At 38.3% G+C, this 23,303-nt stretch overlaps 1 long non-coding RNA gene across 1 annotated transcript in view; it reads left to right on the forward strand.

Annotated features, from left to right (window-relative positions):
- LOC125252613 overlaps nucleotides 1-13,097 on the forward strand; it is a 46,651-nt gene extending 33,554 nt beyond the window's left edge. Inside the window, exons 2-4 of the long non-coding RNA XR_007181251.1 lie at nucleotides 4,038-4,091; nucleotides 12,014-12,140; nucleotides 12,680-13,097. This is a non-coding gene — a long non-coding RNA (uncharacterized LOC125252613). The remainder of the gene's footprint in view (nucleotides 1-4,037; nucleotides 4,092-12,013; nucleotides 12,141-12,679) is intronic.
- Nucleotides 13,098-23,303: the final 10,206 nt, after the last annotated feature.

The raw sequence follows: 23,303 nt of genomic DNA on the forward strand, positions 1-23,303 counted from the left end.
GAACTGTTTACTCCCGCTAACATTCCCACGGGCGCTGCATTTTGCAAAGTCACAAGGGGGCGCTGTTGCGCGTTCTACAAGCTCGTGCAACAGCGCTTCAGACTGCTTCGATTCTCAATCAATGAAAAGCGCAGAATTGTGCCAAGCAATTGCTAATGAACTCAAGTTGATGAATTATTACAATGTCTACTTTATGGCCTTTATATAAAATGTTTTATACGGCTGTAAGAATCTGAAGGATCAGCCTTCAATAGTACAGACATTTCAAAATAAGAGTCCCTGTGTATTTAGGGCTTGTTTATAATTAAAAGTCACACGCTAAGTTTTTTTCTTTTTCTTTTGGGCATTATTGGTATTTTGGTTACACAATAAATTGTATTTAATTTGAAATTTAAAAGTCATCTTGTGGACAATAAGCTGAAAGGCCGTATAAAGCTTTATATTCAAGTATAGTTCAAACCTGTGGGAAGCACTGGAGTGTATGGAGTCTAAGGGAATTCACAGAAAGTGAATCTGCCTGAACCGAAGAAACACATTGCATTACTTAAAAATACTTACATTTTCTTCATCGGCAGCTTTTCCTCACTTGTGAAAACAAAATGGCTGTGTCATGGGTGGAAACGTACAGATTAAAGGGCGGTAATATTATAATAAGACCCCCTTCCGACAGGGAAGTGAAATCTGAGCGGCTTGTTTTTTCATATGCTTGCAGAGAAAGGTTTACCAAAACACAGTTACTGGGTTGTCCTTTTTCACGTTTTCTGGGTTGGTACATGCACCCGATTATAGCACTTAAACATGGAAAAAGTCTGATTTTCATGATATGTCCTCTTAAAGGTCCCGTTCTTCGTGATCCCATGTTTCAAACTTTAGTTAGTGTGTAATGTTGTTGTTGTTAGAGTATAAATCAAATCTGTAAAATTTTAAAGCTCAAAGTTCAATGCCAAGCGAGATATTTTATTTAGCAGAAGTCGCCTACATCGAACGGCCAGTTTGGACTACATCCCTCTACTTCCTTCTTTAATGACGTCACTAAAACAGTTTTTTGACTAACCTCCACCCACAGGAATACTCAAAGGTTGCGTTAGTTGTGTAGAGTGTTTGACGCCATGTCGTCGAAACGCTGTTATTTTCATCCCGCAGTCCAATCACCGGGTCTGATTCCGGCTCAGATTGATAGGGTAAAATTAAAGACATGTTTAAAATAACACTGAGCGCGTGCATCTCCACGTTATGGTAAGAGGCGTGACCTTTCCGGGCAAGGTTCGCTAAGCTGCTGTCGAATCACAACACAGGAACCGCTGGCACAATCAGAACTCGTTACGTATTTCTGAAGGAGGGACTTCATAGAACAAGGAAGTCATCAGCCCGTTTTTATGACAGTGGAAACAGCGGTATACAGCTAAGTAAATTATGTGAAAAATACTGTTTTTTTACACGCGAAACATGAACACATGTTATATTGCACACTATAAACACAATCAAAGCTTCAAAAAACCACGAAAAACGGGACCTTTAAACAAACAGTATTCAAGCATGGTGTTCTTTAATGTGCCTTGGACCACCATGAATATTAATGTCAGTCATTTTTTACTATGCTAATGCCCCCATCTTTGCACCATGGTACTCCTGTAGAGTAGTCAGTGTGGTGCATTTATGTCAAGATTGTAAAAAGTCCCCTGGGGAAAATATATTACAGTGATTTACTAGGTTAGACTCAAGTTTTGCTTTTGATTTGTTGTATTTTAAGAAGTGAAATTGGCTTGATATTTCATGTACTGAAAATGATAAGCCACAGATCCTGGTATATTTTTTCCTCGTGTGTGAAAAAATGCTTATATGAAACTCATTGTTTTTCCGAGCATCCATCACTGCCACAAGCAGGAGTCGTGCTGTTATGCAGCCTTTCTAGTTGTATTTGGCTCTGAATGGACTGGAAAATAAATCAATACCAGGCAAAATGGCCCAGCCAGCCCAGAGGGTATTCAGCACAGTTAGCGCCGCACCTCCACGTTGGTTCACTCAGTTGGCTGCTGTTATAAACTGTCATGTTTAGCTCTGCAGCTGCACGTGATGCTGCATACATCTACATACAGCCGTATAGAATGCTATGAATTATTGCTTTTGGCATATCCAGATGGCAGAGTACAGTAATTAAACATATACATGTCAAAAATGGCTAAAAACAAGTAGAAAGAAAGGTGCACAGACTTGACAGATGGTACAGAAAAGACTGTAAGGGGAAAAGAAAATGTGCTTCTTATGCAAAACTAGAAGTTTATCTTAGTATTTAAAGGTATAGCTGCTCACACAAAAATTCAAATTCAGTCATTTATTTGGAACACAAAAGGTGAATTTTTAGTAATAGGCCACTGTTTAATATAAAGAGAGTGAATGGAAACCATGCAGGCGCAACCAAGCTATTTAATGGGTTAGTTCACCCAAAAATGAAAATTCTGTCATCATTTACTCACCTTCATGTCATTTCAAACCTGTAAAACTTTCATTCATCTTCGGAAGACAAATTAAAATATTTTTAATGAAATCTAAGAGATGTTTGTCCCTCCATTGACAGCTACGCAACTAAGCTTTGATTGTGTTTATAGTGTGCAATATAACATGTGTTCATGTTTCGCGTGTAAAAAACACAGTATTTTTCACATAATTTACTTATCTGTATACCGCTGTTTCCACTGTCATAAAAAAGGGCTGATGACTTCCTTGTTCTATGAAGTCCCTCCTTCAGAAATACGTAACGAGTTCTGATTGTGCCAGCGGTTCCTGTGTTGTGATTCGACAGCAGCTCTTAGTGCATCTTGCCCGGAAAGGTCACGCCTCTTACCATAACGTGGAGATGCATGCGCTCAGTGTTATTGTAAACATGTCTTTAATTTTACCCTATCAATTTGAGCCGGAATCAGAACCGGTGATTGGACTGCGGGATGAAAATAACAGCGTTTCGACGACATGGCGACAAACACACTCTACAAACGCAACTCTTGTGTATTCCTGTGGGCGGAGGTTAAAGGTCGTCATTAAAGAAGGAAGTAGAGGGATGTAGTCCAAACTGGCCGTTCGATGTAGGCGACTTCTGTTAAATAAAATATCTTGCTTGGCATTGAACTTTGAGCTTTAAAATTTTACAGATTTTATTTATACTCTAACAACAACATTACACACTAACTAAAGTTTGAAACATGGGATCACGAAGAACGGGACCTTTAATAGAGATCGTAAAAAAATAATCCATATGAATTGAGCGGTTTAGTCCAAATTTTCTGAAGAGATACGATTGCTTTATATGATGAACAGTTTGAATTTAGGCTTTTATTCACATATAAACATACATTAACTCACACACCAGCTTTCGCAAGAACCAATGAGGTTTGTTCTCCTGCATCAAGCACGTTCGGTTGAGCTTCTGTTATATTCTCTGATCAATGTTTATATATAAATTTAGTCTGTTCATCATATAAAGTGATTGAGCCTTTTCAGAAAACCGCTCAATTCATATGGATTAGTTTATGATCTCTTTATGAACTTTTTGAAGCGTCAAAGTGTCAGTTACATAGACTGACAATGGAGGGACAGAAATTTGTCAGATTTCATTAATAATATCGTCATTTGTGTACTGAAGTTGAACAAAAATCTTATGGGTTTGAAACGTCATGAGGGTGAGTAACTAATGACAGAATTTTCAACCCTTTAAATTAAAAATTAATTAAATTAATAAATTCCACTTTACTTGTACATTATATTCCAATTTTCTGAAGCTTTGTGTAGAAAACAGACAGCAATTTTGTTATATTTATTTAAAATCTTGATGTGGTACAACGGTGTGCTTTTTCTCAGACATAAGGGCTTGAGTTTATACAACATGCTCTGATTGCCACACAATTTTGATACAAACATAATTACTTAGAAAGAGGAGATAATGGCTACCGCTGATTAAAATGATAAGTCCCTGAACCCTGTGAATCAGAGGTGTGTGTTTTGACTAAAAGAGGCTAGTAATGTATTTTTTGTGTGTATTTTAGGCAACAAGCTAGCATGACGTCTCAAAAAGAGACACCATGTTCTCCTGCCTCCAGGTGACTGGATATATTTTCCCTGATTACTCTCTCTTTAAATATCTCCCTCCTGCCTGTCTCACTGGAACATCTTAATCTAACCTCTTTTACATTAGCCGAGGTGATTTCAATAGCCTGACAAGCTTTTTAATGTTAGACTCCTTTGTTTTTGGTGGATGCTATTTTTACACATTAATGCAAGACAGGAAAATAGCTTTAGGATGAATGGGATCGGGTCTCTTTGTGTCAGCATTTGTAAAAAAAAATTTGTTCAGGAAGGCAGATGAGATAATAACATTAAGTCTTAAGTGAAATTGGATACTTTATCAATGTGATAAAATATCAGTGTGACTTTTTTTCATAAGGTTTTTCATCTAAGAATCTATCTATCCATCTATCTGTCTGTCTATCGTTCTATCTATCTATCTATCTATCTATCTATCTATCGTTCTATCTATCTATCGTTCTATCTATCCATCGTTCTTTCGTTCTATCTATCATTCTATCTATCGTTCTATCTATCTATTGTTCTATCTATCATTCTATCGTTCTTAGGGGTGTAAGAAAATATCAGTACACATGAATACAAATTATGTTTGGCGATACTGTATCAATTCTCAAAAACACTGTTTCAATATTTATTTATTTATTTACATCCAATATTCGTGGGTTTGTGTTCGGTTTAAAACACAGACTGCATAAAACACAAAACGCTAACGTGTTGTCTCAGAACGTAAACTGGCGCGTAGCCGGAGAAGCGCGAGGTGCGTCAATAGCGTTAGCATTAGCAAAACCACAAGACGATAGAATTATTCCGCTCCCGCGGTATACAGAGCTAAAGTGTGGACTCATTTTGGCTTCAACTATAAAGAACCCACTAAGGAGATCGACAAGAGTCAGTTGTTTGCAAAATAGGCCATGTTAAAATCCAAAACTCGGGAAACGGATTGAATCTGTGAGCTCACATAACATCCCGATGCCATCTGCGCTGCTGAGTGAGTCGTTCGTTAGAAAATGTAGTAACGTTATGTACTGCACGCTTTCCTCTCAGTAACAAAATAAACACACAACTAAATTGACAGCAGAAAGAAAGCATCTTATCATAGCGATGTGGATATGTTCGCTTCAGCTCTTCAGTGAAGGTACGTTTATTTAAATAGCACTTTATACATTAGACTGCTTTAAAGCAGCTTTACAGTATTAAAATAAACAGACATTCAGTCATAAAATGGACTATGCACAAGTTGTTAAATAGTTTAGAAATTAAAAACTGCTATACTGCGAACCTTTAAAACATATACACAAAGAATCCTGCAGTCACTTTACTATTTTCCCTTAGATTGCACAAAATAGTGATTAGTAATATAAATGCATATGATACTGTATTGATTAAATAAAATAAAGTTGTTTGTAAGGTTTTATGCATATGGTGGTGTGTTCTTTATGACCATTTTTTTTTCTAAAATTACATCCCTTTTCTAAAAAAAACAAGAAATATTGCAATTTATCGCCTTTCTTACAGTATCGCAATATATCACAATATATCGTATCGTGATACGTATCGTATCGCTAGATTCTTGGTAATACACAGCCCTAATCGTTCTATGCATCTTTAACTGAAATTAAATGTTCTATGTGACTGGATTTGAACAGATGCCAATTTATCTGGGCAGATTTGAACTGAAATCTCTATGTTGTCTTGACTTGTCAGCTACCAGGATAACATAACAAAAATATGTTTTAAGAACATTTTACTGATAAGGGATAGTTCATCTAAAAATGAAAATTTGATGTTTATCTGCTTACTCCCAGGGCATTCAAGATGTAGGTGACTTTGTTTCTTCAGTAGAACACAAATGATGATTTTTAACTCCAACCGTTGCCGTCTGTCAGCCGTATAATAATAATAATAATAATAATAATACATTTTATTTAGAAGCACCTTTCTGAACACTCAAGGTCACTTTACATAACAAATAAACAACACACATAAACATTACATAAACATTAAACAATTGGACGATGAGTGCAATCACTAAGAGTAAGCCAGTATGAACAGATGAGTTTTAAGTCTGGATTTAAACAGAGGAAGAGAATCAGTATTACGAATGTCAGGTGGAAGTGCATTCCAGAGTAGGGGAGCAGAGCGACTGAAGGCTCTGCTCCCCATAGTGCTAAGACGAGCAGTGGGCACAGTGAGGTGAATGGAAGAAGATGATCAAAGTGAACGGGAAGGAGTGGCAATGTCAAGCAAACCAGATAAATACGGTGGGGCAAGGCGATGGATGGCCTTGAAGACATAAAGGAGAATTTTGAAATTAATTCGAAATTTGACCGGGAGCCAGTGAAGTTGTTGAAGAACAGGAGTAATGTGGTGAAAAGTTGGGATTTTACTGATAATGCGGGCAGCAGAGTTCTGGACCAGTTGGAGCTTATAGATAGATTTACGAGGGAGACCAAAAAGAAGAATTACAGTAATCAATATGGGAGGTGACGAGGCTATGTACAAGAATCGAGGTGGATTGACCAGTGAGCGAAGGACGAAGACGGTTAATGTTGCGTAGATTAAAAATATGCAGAGCGGGTTACATTATTAATGTGAGACTGGAAAGATAAGGAACCGTCCAGTATGACCCCTAAACCTTTGACCTGAGGTGAGGGGTGAACTACAGAGCTGCCAATTGATAAAGAAAAACTGTCAACTTTGGATAATGTGTTTTTTGTGCCAATGAGAAGAACTTCAGTTTTGCCACTGTTTACTTGTAAGTAGTTAGATGTAAACCAAGATATTATTTCTGAAATACAGTTTGTGAGAGCGGTGGGTGGAAGTGTAGAATTAGGTTTACTAGATAGATACAACTGGGTGTCATCTGCAAAGCAATGAAAGTGAATATTAAATTTTCGAAAGATATTGCCAATGGGGAGAAGATAAATGATGAAAAGTAGAGGACCCAATACAGATCCCTGAGGAACACCAGTACAAACCAGGGAGGACTGTGATTGAAAGGATTTTAATTGAATAAACTGAATGCGGCCTGAGAGATATGAACGGAACCAATGAAGAGAGGTGTGAGTGATACCGATGGAAGAAAGTCTGTTGAGAAGAATGGAGTGAGAGATAGTGTCAAAGGCAGCACTAAGATCAAGAAGTATAAGAATAGAGAGTAAACCAGAGTCGGCTGCGATGAGAAGATCATTAGTTATTTTAATAAGAGCAGTTTCAGTGCTGTGGCAAGAGCGAAAGCCAGACTGGAATTGTTCATAAAGATAGTTCTGGGATGGATGGGCATGGAGTTGTTCTGCAACAGTTTTTTCAAGAATTTTTGAAATAAAGGGAAGATTGGAAATGGGGCGTAAGTTATTGTAATTGTTAGGGTCTAAGCCAGGTTTTTTAAGAATAGGAGTGATTACTGCAGTTTTGAACAAAGAAGGAACAATTCCAGTAGAAAGTGAAGAGTGAATGATAGCAGTTATAAGGGGGAGCAGAGAGGAAAGACAGGATTTAACCAACGATGTAGGGAGAGGGTCGAGTTGACATGTAGAAGACTTAGATCTGCAAATGATATCAGAAACTGAAGAAGCATCAGGAATTTTAAAGCTAGAAAAAGGCTGACAGAGTGGAAAGTATTTAGAAGAAGGAGATGAAGAACGTATATTTAAGCGCTGGTGAATATTGTGAATTTTCTCTTCGAAAAAGTGCAGCAGAGAATTACATGTGTCAGTGGAATACATATGAGAAGGTAGAGAGTCAGTTGGTTGGAGAATTTTGTTAAATAGTGAAAACAAAGTCTTTGAGTTACCATAATTTGAACAGGAGTAGTAATTAGATTTAGCTAGAGCAATAGAGTCCTTATAATGCAGTAAATGATTTTTGTATAATTCTTTATGTATAGTGAGACCAGTTTTCCGAGAAAGCCGCTCCAAACGTCGTCCTTTGGCTTTCATCAAACGCAATTCCTGGGTAAACCAGGGAGCAGTTTGAGAAAAAAAAGCAGATCGAGTTTTTACTGGAGCAAGAGAGTTGAGAATTTTGATTAAACCAGTATTGTAGTGAGCAGCAAGAGCATCAGGAGTAATGCATGTCAGTTGTGTTTCTGATGAACACAATCAGAGATATATTAATAAATATCCTGACGCATCCAAGCTTTATAATGGCAGTGGGCGGGATCAACGAGTATTATTGCCATCGTATAGCTCGGGTGCGTCAGGATATTTATTAATATTTCTCCAATTGTGTTTATCAGAAAGAAGAAAGTCATATACACCTAAGATGTCTTGAGGGTGAGTAAAGCTTGGGCTAATTTTCATTTGAAAGTGAACTAATCCTTTAACGAGAATGTTAGCCAAAGATCTGAGAACATTCCTGTTAGCTGACCTTTCAAACAGGAGTAAATGTGTCTCTAGGTTAAATAGGTGGATATCACTCTAAGGGAGTAAGTGTTTCTTCTTAGTACTGTTAAGGTCAATTCAGTAAAGGTGACACGAACACTATTCACTAGAGAAGAGAAATTGATTATCACACTTGTAATATAATCAAAGTCTCAGTTCATCTCTCTAAATTGGTACACCTTTAGTTAACCTTGCAGCATGTTACCCATTTATCATCTGAATAAAAAATGTGTTTACTCTACAAAGATGAAAACACTCTCCACTCTTTGAAGCTAATTGGATCCTCATTAGAGCGTTAAAGTGTTTTTTAAGCACATAACAAGGTAAAAGGTTAAAATTCTTTTCTCATATACACTACCAGGCAAATGTTTGGACACACTTGACTGAATTTATATTTCTCATGGTCTTAGAAAACCTTTTGATCTAAAGCAGGGGTGTCGAATCCTGCTCCTGGAGGTCTCCTGTCCTGCAGAGTTTAGCTTCAACCCCAATTAAACACACCTGAAATAGCTAATCAAGGTTTTTAGGCATTCAGGAAACTTCCAGGCAGGTGTGTTGAGGTAAGTTGGAGCTAAACTCTGCAGGACAGTGGCCCTTCAGGACTAAGTTTGGACACTCTTATCTAAAGGCTTCTGCTTGTATTTATGTATGTATGTATGTATATGTCACGATACTCTTCTGTTTTATTTTCAAGTACTTTTAGTTTGTTATTGTCATTTCCTGTGTTTCCTACTTTACTTTAGTACTCAAATTACTTTACTAGTTACTTGAAAAAGTAATCTGATTACATAACTCAAGTTACTTGTAATGTGTTACCCCCAACACTGATTGTAATATTGTGCAGCACTTTGGTCAACGCTCTTTTGTTTTAATAGTGCTTAATAAATAAACTGAACTGAATATCTAATGATACAAATGTAAAAAAAACAAAAAAAAACTTTGAATCGGTTCAAATGTTGACATATCTTACTAAGATGCGATTTTATATAATTTATACTCTTTATTATGTACATACTGTAAATAGACCAGGTTGAACATATATATTTAGACAAGCTGTACACCCTGTTTTGATTTCAGACAGTTGAATATAACTTAAAAAAAAAGTCCAGTACAAACGTTACTGCCACTCATCAACGGCAGCTGACTGTCAGCAACTGTGGCTGTACAAAGCGCACGATGAAGCAGTTGTAAGCAAAACGGTTGTCTTTATTATAATCCACAAAGCAAACTCATTGAGACATTGACAACATTGAGAAAACACAACCACTCATAACATTGATGAACAAAGAACTGAATCAACTGAGGGCTAATATACGCACATAACTCAATCAACGACCATGGAGATAAACTAGCGAAGGAAACACTGGCAAACAGGAACTGAACACAATGAATAAAAAAACAGAACTGATATATGTTAAACTGACAGTTGCTAAGCGACAAGAACAATCTTCCATAGGCTACACCGTCCCTGTAACACGGTTAGTAGATGTGGGAAGGAGGAGGCGGGAACCGGCGAACGTTCAAACAAAACTTTACTTTCGTTTTGTATTTGTTTATTTATATATTAATGCCGGCAGACCCTCGCGGACGTCTGCCGGCCACACAAACATAATAAAACATAAAATAATATCCAGGCCTGGTCCTCTCTCGTCCTTCACGGTCGTCGCTCCTCCTTTTATGCCTCCGGAGCTCCTCTGTGAGAGACTCGAGGCCTCGCGCCGTTCCCTCACGGCTCTCGCCCGCCCTGCTCGTCACATACCCCCATCGCCCCTCGCAGGCCAGGGGGTACTCCCGAGACTGCGCTCTACTCCCCCCCGGGGCGTGTCTCGGCGGCCGCAGCACCTGGGGGTAAGGACAGACGAGATGAGAGAAAGGAGACGGAAGCAAAGGGAGCGACAGGACGAGAGAGGGGAGAGAGGAAAAAGAGAGAGAAAAAAAAATTCTTGGTCCGGTTCCCAGACACACTGCCGCTCGATCCTCAGCCAGCCGGTAGGCTCTTCCTCGCGGTGGCACTGGACGCTCGGTGGACGGCCCGATCCTCGACCGCCTCCTGGCGGCCGGCGATGGCTCCTCCGGCTGAGGGCAGCCGGCAGCGAGTCCCCCGTCCCCTGCTCCTCCTCTTCATGGCGGACGGCAGCAGGCTCCGGCCCACGGCGGACGGCGGCAACTCCTCCGCTCCCTCCAGGACGGCAGCCACCCCACCTCGTCCCAGGAGCACGGCATCCGGGTCTCCGTCCCACCTTTCACAAGGCTCCAGTACCACCGCCTCCGGCAGCCTCTCGCGGTCTTCACACTCCCGCGCTGCCTGAACTCCGCAGCACCGCGATCCCCCTCAGCAGCGAGGGCTCTCCGACAACATGTCCCTCCTTCCTCCCGGGTTTCAGCACCAATGTAACACAGTTCGTAAATGTGGGAAGAAGGAGGTGGGAACCGGCGAACGTTCAAACAAAACTTTAATATATAAATAAACAAATACAAAACGAAAGTAATGCTGGCAGACCCTCGCGGACGTCTGCCGGCCACACAAACATAATAAAACATAAATTAATATCCAGGCCTGGTCCTCTCTCGTCCTTCACGGTCATCGCTCCTCCTTTTATGCCTCCGGAGCTCCTCCATGAGAGACTCGAGGCCGGGGCGCCTCGCAGGTGATGCTCATTATCACTCGCGCCACCGGCCTCGCGCCGTTCCCTCACGGCTCTCGCCCGCCCTGCTCGTCACAGTCCCATTATACAACGCTTAGTTCAGTGTTTCTCAACCCTGGTCCTGAAGGACCCCCAACACTGCAGGTTTTGTCTTTCTCCCTAATTAAACACACCTGATTCAACTCATCAGCTCATTAGAAGAAACTCCACTACCTGAAATGAGTGTGTCAGACAGAGGAGACTTTCGCAGTGTTGTGCAGTGTTGGGGGTCCTCCAGGACCAGGGTTGAGAAACACTGGCTTAGCTGGCCCTTTGTGGACTTCGAATGAATTGGGACACAGCCATAGTTGCTCATTGTTTCATTAATTATTTACACCTGTTCCTCATTTGATCTTTTGTGTGTGTATGTGTAGTCCTGGTAAACCCTACATTATGGAGACAAAATGTCCCCACAAAGATGGCAATATCTGAAATCCTTGTCCTTGTGGGGACATTTGTTGGTCCTCTTGAGGAAAACAGCTTATAAATCATGCTAAGTGATGTTTTTTGAAAATGTAAAATGCAGAAAGTTTTCTGTGATGGGAAGGTTCAGGGGAAGGTTTAGGGTTAAAATGTACAGTTTGTACTGTATGCAAATCATTATGTCTTTGGAAAGTCCCCATGATACATTAAAACAGAAAATAATAGCTAATAAAAATATATATAAAAAAGAATGAGTAGGTGTTTCCAAACTTCTGACTTAGCTTGTGCACAATGAGTCACTTTACTAGAAAACCTGAGGGAATCACGAACAAACCTCTCCCTCCTTCTGTGCTCTTTGCCCTGAGAGTTGCTCTTTGCTGGGGGCGCTGAGAGTCTCATAGAGCTAATCTTGATTGACTTATCTCTCTCCACACACTTCATTATCAGACGGAGATCAGAGGACCAGGGCTCTCTACATGACCTACAAAGAAGCTATTGAACCTGATGCCTCCACCGCCCGAAGAGCTGCATTTTACTGCTGAAGCACATTATCTGTTGAGTTGGTTTTACCTCGGTAGGAAGCTTGTTAATATTCTTGGTTTCAACACGCTCTTATAGTAGAATGTCTAAAGTGGTCCATCAAAATAAAGTGGTACCTGATTTTATTCTAGTTAAAAATATTAACTTATCATTTGAATGATTTAACCTGATGACAAAAAGTCATTTAGTCCATTTTTATAGGGAAGATCAGGTAAAAATAGCTCCTTTTGCAACCATTACTCCTAAATTGCTCCCAAACTGCACATTTTCACTTTATAAACTGTATGCAGTGGTAATTTAGACCGTTTTTATGCCTTTGGCAGACACTTTTCTCCAAAGCAACTTCCAATTCAGTTGAATAAACAGTTTTGCTAAAAAACTGACAATGTGTTTTGACTCCTAATAGTCCACAGTGGTCATTCTTTTTGGAGAACAGGCTATTTATTTTTCCTGCTCTGAGTTGCATTTCAAATCTTTAAATCTCAGCAGACAGGCCAGATTTCTTGGGCTTTATTGTGCTACTTTAAAGTGCCTTCGGTCAGAACTTTTAATAACAGAAGATGTTTGCTCCAGGTCTCCAAAGATTCTACAATGACTCCGCAGAGAATTGTGAGATAAATTCCAGGAAAAGCAGAATTCGGTGAAGTGAGAAAAGGGCGAGATGGATGAGAAACACCACACCGTGGTCTAAGGACTTGTTCTTTTTTTTTTTTTTTTTTACAGGAAATCTGTTTATGCGACGATAGTACTAAAAAAAATCACAAACCTGAAAAATTGTTTAGGACTCCATTTTAAGATCTGGAAATGGATCCATGCAGAGTAACCTTGTGTCAAGAGTGAGAGAGGAGAATGAGCTTTTAAATATCCCCTGGAGCAAATAACAGAAAATGAAGCACAATCAATAAATGTCTAATGCAGGTCAAAAAAATTGTGGTAAAATTGCTGTCTATGGACGGGTCAGAGAGCTCTAGGATTTCATCAAAAATATCTTAATTTGTGTTCTGAAGATGAATGAAGGTCTTAGGGGTGTGGAACGAAATGAAGGTGAGTAATTAATGAAGAGAATTTTCATTTTTGGGTGAATTAACCCTTTGAGCATTCACGTAATCAACATTAACCAATATATGTTTATTAAAATCAATTAAATCAATAGGCAGTGCAGGACCAATAAGTACAAACTCAATATTTTAACATAAGTCAGCACGTCAAGTTATTGATGTTCGTTCATTACATGACAGTAATTTTGAATATAGCCTTTGCAAAATAATATAAAACTTGCAAAAAAGTTGTTTGTCGACTAGCAGCAGCAGTATCATTGAGCCCGATCACACGAAAATGCGTATCAATAGTACGAGTTTGTAATCTCGTAGAATATATACGCCAAAATGAGTTTTGGCGTGCTTATGGTACGCAGTTTTTCGCGTGCATATGATACGCACTTTATGGCGTATTATACTCATTTTGGCGTATATATTCTACGAGATTACAAACTCGTACTATTGATACGCATTCTCGTGATCGTGTTGTATCATTTAGTTGACTAGTCTCACACGTCCCTATTGAACTTAACGTCGATATTTCTCTGCTAATTTCGTTTCTGGCTCTTTTTCTCAATAAAATACAGAGATATGAAAAGTGTAACCATGCATTTCACAAGCAGAACAAATCTCCAGGCAGAAACTAATGAGTCTGACATATAAAGCAATGATCACAGAAACATCTTTCCAGCTAATTAAGAGAGCCAGTATGGAGCAAACATCTCACAGAGAGGAAGAAAAGTATGCTTATGAGGGAAATCTCAGTGTGGGAGATCAGAACTGGCTTTGCTTTTTGAAGAAGCTTCCAGAGAGTGTCTGATGTTCCACTGGTGCTGCATTAAACTTTTTTTTTTTTTCCTGTTAAAATCAATGCTGTCTATATCCTTTTAACCTCTTACACCTCGTCTAAACTGAGATTGCAACATAATGCAGCAAAACTAAAAGCTCCCATTACAATCAATGTGCCTTTTGATGCACAGCTTTGTTGATGGCAGCTCTGTAGCTGTATTGCATTTTTCTCTTGCAGTGCAGACATGCTGTTGGATGAGAGGGGCACTATAGCATGATTTTTACAGACACTGAACCAAAGCCCTGGCATAGAATCGGTCATGGCAGGTATTTCTGGTGCATCTAATGCTATGTTTGACTTCTTTCAAAGCAGATAACTTGCTGACAGAAGCACATCATTTTAGATTAAATCAGATGAGTGAGGATCAGAAACTAAGATTAGGCTTAATTGATGTATGACACTTCAAGAATATATATATATATATATATATATATATATATATATATATATATATATATATATATATATATATATGTGTGTGTGTATGTATAATGACTGCCAATTGATAAAAAAAACCCCGAAATAATCACACATTTTTCTGTAATAATTGTGATTACTTGCACCTAACATTAAAGTTTTCAATATGTTCTTATATTGTAATAATTTCAAATTAATGTAGAAACAACATACAGTATATTTTAAATATTTGATCTAACTGAAATATCCAGAAATGAAAAAAGTTATCAAACACTACATAATTTATATTAAAATATAGAATAATTTGATTAATTCTTGTTTAACCTACAAAAGTTATTAAGAGCAGTGAGTGATTTTTTTTTATTTTTTTATTTTTTTTATTTTTGATTAACATTAAAGGCAGACTGTAGCAGGTTTATTAGGCTGCTGTCACTTTAAGAACTGTCGCATACGATGCAGATCTGCATCCTATTTTCTTACTTTATTTATCATTTAAGACCGCTTTACTAGGATACTCGACAAAACTGGCATTTTGACTGAATTTTGTGTGTTTTTGTCTTCATGCGCGAAAGAGAGCTCAATGCGACCGGTTCTGAAGCGGCTTTCTGTGCGCATGAGTCATGTGTGTCTGTCACACAGGCAGGAGATTCACAGACAGCTCTCAAGTACAGATTTAAGTTCTTTTTTTTTTTTGCATCTTATCATGGATGAATGGATTAATAGCATTTGAGTGAATGATAGTGTGATCATATAATGTAACGCAAGCTAAACGATGACGGGAAAACAGGATGCTGGTGTAACGAATGTAGCGGCTCGTACAGTTATTAATCAATTAATGGATGAAATATGAATATAATAATTCATAAGGTTATGAATAAATTATGATTCATATATCGACCCAACGGGGAATTAAACATATATTGTGAATCAATTACAACGAATTATAATCAATTACATATATGATTAGTTCTGGTTTAATAATTATTTAGAGAAACTGTTCGTTTGTCCAGCAAACTAAGCCCCTCACAGAATATTATAAACAGAGTTATTCTCTGGCCATGAAAATAACTAAAGCATAAAGCGATCGAAAAACGTTAAAGTGACTTGGTCTTCAGTTGAAAGAACAACAGAACAATCGAGCGTGAATAACGTTTTAATATATGCAAACTACGAATACAGAGATTATACGTCTAAAATATATACAGAAGGGATACACATATATATACACAAGAGTGAAAATGAAGAAAAGACATGGAAAGAAAGATGATCAAAGGATGGCAAATTCTTTGTTAAACCTTTTTGAGAGAGAGCCAGCACAGAAATCAGTTTAGACAAATTCAGATAAATGATAATACTTGCTTATTGGTTCAAGTCCGTGTGTAGCAGTTTCAATGCGCCTGGCTGGGTTGGTCCTTTCAGAGAGGGTTTCTCCGGCGGGGTTTTCAAAAGAGGTTTAAGCTTAAGTAACTTAGCCGAAGAGAGAGAGAGTCTAAGGAAGTGGTCCTCCCGAACTGCGCGCGTGGTTGGGAAGCGCGGTCACCTGAGGCGTCCGTGCACGAGGTGCTCGCGAGTCAGTCGGGAGACAAAGGAGAAGAAGAAGAGGGCGCAAAGAAGAAGCAAGAGCGAGCGAAGGTGTGTGTCGTTGTCTTTATGGAAACCCAAGCTAACACACCTCCTGAATTGTAGCAGCCAATAGAGGCGCAGCACTATTTGGCGGGCAAAGTTGCTTTGTTTGGTCTCCTAGCTGAATTTGCATACTTAATGGCTATCAGATCGGATTTCGAGATGGAGTGTGTTCTTCACAGGATCATTAAACACATAGAAAAATGCATTTGTCCGTTTTGTGACATGTCTCAATGAATAGCTCAAGTCCGGAGCTTTAAAACGAGATCAAACTCGATAGGTCGGAAAGGCATAGGGAAGAAGTTATGGTTTACAGACAGAATTCCACTATTACCATGCACACCAGCACAAATACACTCCTTTAAACACTAGGAAACATGCATCCGCTTCAAAATACAGGATGGGTATATGTTGGCATAATTTGTATTTTACATATACAGTCAAAAATGTATGTTTGTGAGTTTCTGTATGTGTCTGTGTGTGTGTTTTTGTGTGTCCCTGTGTGTGTGGGGTGTTGGAATGTGGATCTGGTCAGTCTCTGGGGGGGGTGCTCCTTTTGAAGTCACCAAAGTGAGGAAGTTGGACTTTTCTGTTTACCATCGCTTGTCCACAAAAGTGTCAAGTGGGCTCATCTTATGGCAGACTATTCGGAGCCGAGATGGTTTTACAACCCAGTCCAGCATGCTAAAAGCGTTCTGAACATTCCCAAGTTTATTGATTATCCTGATACGTGTGCATATGCTACACTGGGTTAATTGCATTAAAGAAGCTATTTTTAACGTGTTAAACTGAAAAAAAAAAAATTCATGCGTAAAAAAAAAAAATGACAAAACAGAATAAAATTACTAAAACTTTAAATAAAATGTAAATGAAAATGAAAAATACAAACAAAAATAATTCAAAATACGAATTCAAAGTATCTCAGTGATGCTAAAATGTTCTGCAATATGGGGAAAAATACAACTCAAACAAGGCAGCATTGTATTACTAACAATAACAACTTAATAACTGAATTAATTTGCAATTAATTCAGGTTCAGTTTTTAAAAGTCACTTTTTAAATTCAGATTTACATTGAATGTTTGATTTCAGTCAAAATCTAATAGTGTGCAATACTCACATTCTGCTTTTCAATTCGTCTTCTTTCTTGCATTTATTTGCATACTGAATTATGATTTGTTGTTTTTCTTCTTACACCATCATATCTGCCTTTTTTTTCACTGGAAAAGACTAGTGTTGCATTTTGAATTTCATGGATGCATGTTTACACAGAAACAAAGCTTAACATCTAAACTTGTGTAAAACTTTATTTATTTGCATTGGAAGTACTGCTTTTTCCTAGCAGTGCAAATGCAAATTAAGTTTTTCTGTATTGCTAACTGATCAGTTGACCTCATCTGTTCTACAGATGCCCTTCATTGGTGTCAAACCCATCCATTTTCCCTCATACACCTTCTGTGTACCCAGACCCAGCTGCCCGGACCAGAGCCTCCCAGTGGGGCAGCGGACAAAACTACCACTGTCAGTGAGCAAACTGGTGTGTTCACAGCCAGAATGTCACCTTGAGAGCTGTAGGCATGAGTTCTGCTTTCATGCTGTACTAGTATCCGGCTTAAACTGAGATATCAGATATCTGAGATCTATTTATCTTTTTGCCTCATTTGAAAACCTAATTCATTTGTTCACTGTGCTTTCATAAAAAAAAGAAAAATCTTTAAAAATAGAAGTGTGAAACATTGTGATAAAGAATAATGTGTGTTTTTATTCAACATGCATGATGCATGAAAAAAGATAAAGAAATATATTTCCTTAGTAGGCTATGTTTCCACTGTAGTATAGACCATCATAATTATTTTTGAACATAAAAAAAATCTGCCATTATTTGTTGTAGGGGCTTATTGTCCTAAAAATGAATCAAAAATAAGATGCATATGTACATTTATGTCTCCTTGAACAAATGGCCATACATAATGATTTTTAGTAATTTCTAGAGCAATCCTACTGAATTTGAACTGGGGACCTAAGCCAAAAAGTCCAGAGACGACAGCTGCATCTGAATATGCATTCATAGGTTTAATTTAATCACTAAAGGTATACTTTATACTGTCTTCCACTGTGATGCTCTTATTTTGTCAATTCTAATAGTTTCCATTTATTGTTTTGAATGTATGTATATAATGCAACTGCTAATTGTTAGCTTAAAACTCCATCTAAAACTCTGCTAGACAGAATTTTCACATTTTAATATTTAAAAAATGTTGTATTAATGTCAAGCATGCAGTTTTCGTTGACAAAATTCACGGAATCGTTTTTTGCAGGAGCACCGAAATTATCTAAAATCTTTTATTTTATGTTTTACTTTATATTATGTTAAACGTAATATCCCAGCAACCTCTGTTATTCAATAAACTTTAATAATGTGATTGGCTGGAGGAAACTGCATAAATTGATCTCAAGGTCTTGACAGCGCCGTAATGAAATTCCAATGTATAAGCCCATACATCTGGAGATATGAATCTTTTTTTAATTCACTACTTTTATCAAAGCCCCCTATCTACGATACACAGCCATTATGAAATAATGCAATTACAGAAGTCACCTAACACAAGATTACTGAGCGGCATCCTCCATTACACAAAGGTAACCTTCAGCTGCACTGGAAACCAATAAATCAAGGGCTTGTGTTTATCTGTGGTGAGGGGGGCTAACGCTAATTCACTTTCTGCCAGCGGTTATTTACATCCACACAAATTCAGATGAGATACTTTAGCATTCCTGTAAATATTCATATTCTGAAGATAATGAATCTATCTAGCGGTTTAGCAGCGAAAAGTATGAAATCACTCATAACTCCTAAACTGTTAGGCATAGGAACCCTTGACTCAAGATGGACAACTGCCTCAGATTTAATCGTCGCTCTTGGCAAAATTTCGAATATTTTGGATTTTTTGAGGTTTGAGGTTTTTGGCCCGATCAGAACCAAACCAGTGCAGCAAGATTCTCTGGAGTCTAACTGTCAATAATTACCAGAAAAAAAAAGAACTTGAAATTATGATTCACGGTCTCTAAGGGCTGCCAAAATGTCCAAAGTGGGCAGAGCCTCTTTTACTAAAATGGCTATAATTCTTGAACGGAATGAGATATTTTCACCAAACTTGGCACACATATGTAAGAGCTCATTCTGTGGTTGCCTGAAAAAGGATGCAGTGACCGGCCACTTGGCGGCGCTATAACATAGAAAAAAATAAAAAATGGCTATAACTACTCAACCCGAAGTCTTATTGACTTGAAAATTGGCATGCGGTGTCTTTGTCCAAGGTGCCATGACTGCCTTTGAAGACGTTCACGTGTTTTAAAAAACGCAGCCGGCGGCGGCCGATGAAGTTTGAGCAGCTGTCAGACAGTTTGACTCATGGGCCTAGAGGTCTGTGAGAAATTCGAAAGAAATCAGCCACCGGGGGGCGCCTTCATGTTTTTCATGTGCATAAAGGATTGTTTATCATGCGTTTTTTCGCACACACCCATGACATTCATACCATTCATACCACATTCATGCTTCTAGGACTGCCGTTGTCTATTGAATCCATTGAAAATACTGGAGATTATTTCAAAAATCAACTTTGGCAAACCAGTCCTAAGTTTTTGGCTCAACCTCGATAACTGTTCAAAAGCTTTAAAAACCATAAATTTCCTATGGTAAATTGCGTGTATTGGCTGTAAATGGTCTTTTCCATCTATCATGGAGATGGTCACAGGCTTGCTTATTAAAACATCATAAACATTTACGCATGTGCTAAAAGCCTTAAAGTGCTTCAACCCCAATTACTTTTTTGCCTCTGGAACAACATGGGCCAGTGAATTGTTCTCATGTTCACAAAATGTTTTGTTTTGTTTTTTTTTCTCCCCATAAAAAATAATTTATAATATGCAGGCTAGAATAACATAGACTTGTGAATTGTTTCATAACCACTGACTTGGTATACTTATAAAGAGATGCTCAGTTCTTTTGACCTTTTCCAAACCCACAGCTTGGTTTCTTAAATTACTTTTGGAATATAAAAAATATGCTGGATTGGCACAGTTGATAGAAATTCTAGCTGAACTGGTGTCATGTGAAACCCTGCTGTTTTTGCTGATGTTTTGAAGGTCGGGTTGCCTGAAAAGATGAGATTAATGGATAAAGGTTTTACCAACAGCATTAAGTCACGTTTAATAATAAATCAAAATTGAAGTGGTATTATAATATGTGCTAATGTTAATTTGTCACAGCTTATAAGGTTAGTTCACCCAAAAAAATGATTCAACCTCATGTTGTTTCAAATCCGTATGACTTTCTTTCCTCTGTTATTGACATAGATGTGACGCAGTACACTGAATGCTGCCGTATTTGATTTGAGGGCTACAGAAGAGGAAAAGATTTTCAGACTTCTTGCAATTTTTTTGCATCTGTCATGTTCCATGTGTTATTTTGGTAAATCACATTTATGCATTTAAAAATCTGTCATCTTAACCATTTTTAAATGTTGTTTGGCCTATCCTTATCCTTAAAGCATCTATTGCTTTGACCATAATCTGAACTCTAAACCTGCTGTGTGTGTGTGTGTGTGTGCTTCAGTAAGCCTGTGAATGCACTTCATTATCCTGCTCGTCTCCATGTCATGGTCCTCTTTAATGGATTCATCTGTATTCTGCTTTGCATGAATTCCATTAAGAGCCATTTGGAATTCTGAATGGGCGGATTTGACTTATGTCAAAGGTCTTTCGCCTCGGCTGGTTTTGTGTTGCTGTTTCATCTCCTCTGTGAAGTAATACGTGAATTAGATTTGGAGTAAAACTTCTGGCTCCTGTCAGCCACTGAATTTGGAAAACTTTCTTGGTAAATTAAAATATTTGGTGTGTAGAGATTGGCTATTTTCGGTCTGATTCATTATATTCTTCAAAAGGATTAACTGTGATAATACTTCTAGGAAGTCAAGTTATGGTGTTTTTGATCTGACATGAAATGTCATCACTTCTTTTGTGATCTCAGCGTGTCAATTTGCCTGTCAGCTTCGCTTTTATTTCTGTGTGTGTGTGTAAATAGCACATTCATGCACATCCATTGACACTGGGGAGTTTATTTGAAATCATTTGTGAAGTTATCATGATGACGTGTATTCAAACAATTACTAGGATGTGGATTGATTACTTAAATTAAGATGTTAATCAGTGATGCTAATGGTCTGTTTCGAATCCGAACTCTAAATTTGAAATGCATAACTTGCACTGTTGCTAACTTGCTATAAACATGAATGATACCCATGTGAAAGATATTAGCATGTTATGTGTCTGAAATACAATTAAATATTTTCACACATTTTGCACAATTAGACAAAATTACAGCTTGACTGAAAATGGTCACAATAAAATTGTCATATTTATTATCTTTCTTTTTTTTCTTCACATCATCACGTTTTGTAACGTGTCTGTCTGTCTGTATATATATAGCGTTTCACTTTTTCCACATTTTGTTAGCCTTATTCTAAAAGGGATTAAATTCATTATTTTCCTCAAAATTCTACAAACAATACAGCCTTTGCCATCACACTCAAAATTGAACTCAAGTGCATCCTGTTTCCACTGATCATCCTTGAGATGTTTCTACAACTTGATTGGAGTCCACCTGTGGTAAATTCAGTTGATTGGACATGATTTGGAAAGGCACACACTTGTCTATATAAGGTCCCTCAGTTAACAGTGCATGTCAGAGCACAAACTAAGCCACAAAGTCCAAGGAATTGTCTGTAGACCTCTGAGACAGGATTGTATTGAGGCACAGATCTGGGGAAGGGTACTGAAAAATTTCTGCAGCATTGAAAGTCCCACAGTGGCCTCCATCATCTTTAAATGGAAGAAGTTTGGAACCACCGGGACTCTTCCTAGAGTGGGCCACGATCCTGGGAGAAGGGCCTTAGGGAGGTGACCAAGAACCTGATGGTCAGACTGACAGAGCTCCAGCTTTTCACTGCGGAGAGATGAGAACCTTCCAGAAGAACAACCATCTCTGCAGCACTCAAACAATCAGACCTGTATGGTAGAGTGGCCAGACGGAAGACATTCCTCAGTAAAGGGCACATGACAGCCTGCCTGGAGGACTCTCAGAACATGGGGAAACAAAATTCCTTGGTCTGATGAAACAAAGATTGAACACTTTGGCCTGAATAGCATGTCTGAAGGAAACCAGGCACTGCTCATCACCTGGACAATACCATCCCTACAGTGAAGCATGGTGGTGGCAGCATCATGCTGTGGGGATGTTTTTCAGTGACAGGAACTGGGAGACTAGTCCGGATCGAGGGAAAGATGAATTCAGCAATGTACAGAGACATCCTTGATGAGAACCTGCTCCAGAGTGCTCTGGACCTCAGACTGGGGCGACAGTTCGTCTTCCAACAGGACAACGACTCTAAGCACACAGCCAAGATGACAAAGGAGTGGCTATGGGACAACTCTGTGAATGTCCTTGAGTGGCCCAGCCAGAGCCCAGACTTGAACCCGATTGAACATCTCTGGAGAGATCTGAAAATGGCTGTGCACTGATGCTCTCCATCAAAACCTGATGGAGCTTGAGAGGTTCTGCAAAGAAGAATGTCCAAAAATGGGTGTGCCAAGCTTGTAGCATCATACTCAAAAAGACTTGAAGCTGCAATTGGTGCCAAAGGTGCTTCAACAAAGTATTGAGCAAAGGCTGTGAACACTTTTTTTTTTTTTTTTTTTTTATTATTATTATATTTTTACTTTTAATAAATTTGCAAAGATTTCAAACAAACTTCCTTCACATTGTCATTATGGGGTAATTGTATAATTCTGTGGAAAATAAAAATGTTTTATACCCCTTTTGGAATAAGGCTGTAACATAACAAAATGTGGAAAAAGTGAAGCGCTGTGAATCCTTACACAGCAAAATCTCCAGAGTTAAATCAACTCTGTGCAGAGTACATATGGTCCCTCTCTAAATAGTGTTAAAATAAAACTAAAGCAAAGTTAAAGTTAATGAGATAATTAAGTGATGATTGTGCATTAGTGATGAACACCTGCTGTTAACAAGCAGAATCACTGAAGAAAAGAGAAACACAAGAACTACAACTGACTTCCGTCACAGCCTTATTAATTGCTTAATTATCTCATTAACTTTAACTTTAACTCTGCTTGAGTGTTATTTTAACACTATTCAGAGAGGGACCAAATGTACTCTGAACAGAGTTGATTTAACTCTGGGGATTTTACTGTGT

This window comes from Megalobrama amblycephala, linkage group LG18 (assembly GCF_018812025.1).
Source record: "Megalobrama amblycephala isolate DHTTF-2021 linkage group LG18, ASM1881202v1, whole genome shotgun sequence".
Taxonomy (NCBI): Eukaryota; Metazoa; Chordata; class Actinopteri; order Cypriniformes; family Xenocyprididae; genus Megalobrama; species Megalobrama amblycephala.